Here is a 1,994-nt window from a genome sequence, read left to right as displayed (position 1 = left end):
CAAGAACCTCCCACCAGTGTGTGCTTCATGTGTGTGTGTGTGTGTGTGTGTGTGTGTGTGTGTGTGTGTGCGCGCGTGGGTACGTTTGGGTACGCGCCGTAATGTGTAAAGTGGTCTTGTTGAGCTCAATGTAATAAGGTGAACATAAGTGTTGAACATGGAGAGAGAGAGAGAGAGAGAGAGAGAGAGAGAGAGAGAGAGAGAGAGAGAGAGAGAGAGAGAGAGAGAGAGAGAGAGAGAGAGAGAGAGAGAATGACAAAAACCCCTATCAATACACGCCATTACTAGGGAAGTCAAAGTGAGCTGTTTCTCCCTCTCCCTGACACAGAGAGCGGTTTGCAAATCCATTTCCTGCGCCAATAAACGCAACACTTCATCTTTGTTTTATTGACAGCCTCGATGAGCAACGCAGTGACGCGTGTCCCGAGACATCAATCAGCGTGACCAAGGGATCACGGTGGCGTGTGAGTCACAACACACCTACGAAATAAATAAATAATAATAATAGTAATAATAATAATAATAATAATAATAATAATAATACGAAGTGATGACGGTGGCGCGAGTCACAACACCGCTACGAAATAAATAGATAAATAAACAATGTGTGCAGAGGGATCATCTGAGGGGTGAGGGAGGTTTATATAAGGATCGCTAGTATTATTTTTTGTGTGTCAGTCTGCACTGACCTCTAACTGGTGGTTTGTTGAACAGTAATGTGACAGGCTGTTCTAGTTTATGCTGGATGCAACAAAACTTATTTCGCCCAACGTGGGGCTCGAACCCACGACCCCGAGATTAAGAGTCTCGTGCTCTACCGACTGAGCTAGCCGGGCTTGTAAGAGAAGAAAATAACATATTTAATAATAATAATAAGTCTATTTTCCACTTGAAGTGGTTATTCTTATTAACAAGGAAAACTTAGAAATATCACAGGAGACTCAAGACAGCCTTTAAAATGTAAAGACAAACACCAAAGTGCATGATCATAAATCTAATCCTCAAAACAAGATGTACAAAGATGTAAGAGTAACCACGGAGTCGTAGAAGCACACACCTTGCGGCACAACTAACACAACGCTCACTCACACTCCACGATCAACAACAACAGAAGCACACACCTTGCGGCACAGCTAACACAACGCTCACTCACACTCCACGATCAACAACAACAGAAACACACACCTTGCGGCACAACTAACACAACTCTCACTTACACTCCACGATCAACAACAACAGAAGCACACACCTTGCGGCACAACTAACACAACGCTCACTCACACTCCACGATCAACAACAACAGAAGCACACACCTTGCGGCACAACTAACACAACGCTCACTCACACTCCACGATCAACAACAGAACAAAAACATATAAAACCAATAAAAATTTCATAAGACAATAAAAAAAAAAAAAAAAAAAAAAAACAATGTAGAATTAAAAGTAGTATGAACCTTTTTTTTTCTTTTTTTTTTTTTTTTTGCACAAGTTAAATGGTAGCATGGTAGTGGGCCGTGTGACATGTGGTGGGAGGTGGCTCCATGTACTTGGACCTCTCAGAGCGAGGGATAATTTTGGTGGCGTGCAGTGCCACGGGTGACTTGATGGACAGTCTGTAAGGCCAGCAAGGTTGTCTGAGGAGAGACTGTTGACATGTTTAAAGGTTGTTATTGGTGTATCGTATGTTATTTTGTCTTCAATAGTGAGCCATTGTAGTTCATGTAAATACGTGTGACATGGTCATGTTTCCTGCTTTGCCAGAGAAATTGTGGATTTTTTTGTACTTTTGTTAATAGTGTTGTATGTGTAGTGCCTCAAATTATATTACAATAATTGAAAATACTCAACGCAAGAATTTTTTTGTGCTATTACTGTGCGTGTCGTTTGAGAGAGAGAGAAAGAGAGAGAGAGAGAGAGAGAGAGAGAGAGAGAGAGAGAGAGAGAGAGAGAGAGAGACGCTCCCAGTAATCTTTAATATTAATAATTTTTTCG

General features: G+C 41.5%; 1 non-coding gene across 1 annotated transcript; it reads right to left on the bottom strand.

The window, feature by feature from the left end:
* Positions 1 to 763: 763 nt before the first annotated feature.
* Positions 764 to 836, bottom strand: Trnak-cuu (transfer RNA lysine (anticodon CUU)). The gene has a single exon. It is a non-coding gene; the product is annotated as a tRNA-Lys (tRNA).
* Between the last annotated feature and the right edge of the window lie 1,158 nt (positions 837 to 1,994).

This window comes from Scylla paramamosain, unplaced genomic scaffold (assembly GCF_035594125.1).
Source record: "Scylla paramamosain isolate STU-SP2022 unplaced genomic scaffold, ASM3559412v1 Contig6, whole genome shotgun sequence".
Taxonomy (NCBI): Eukaryota; Metazoa; Arthropoda; class Malacostraca; order Decapoda; family Portunidae; genus Scylla; species Scylla paramamosain.
The sequence above is the reverse complement of the archived record's forward strand: the minus strand, read 5'-3'. Positions and strand labels throughout refer to the sequence as shown.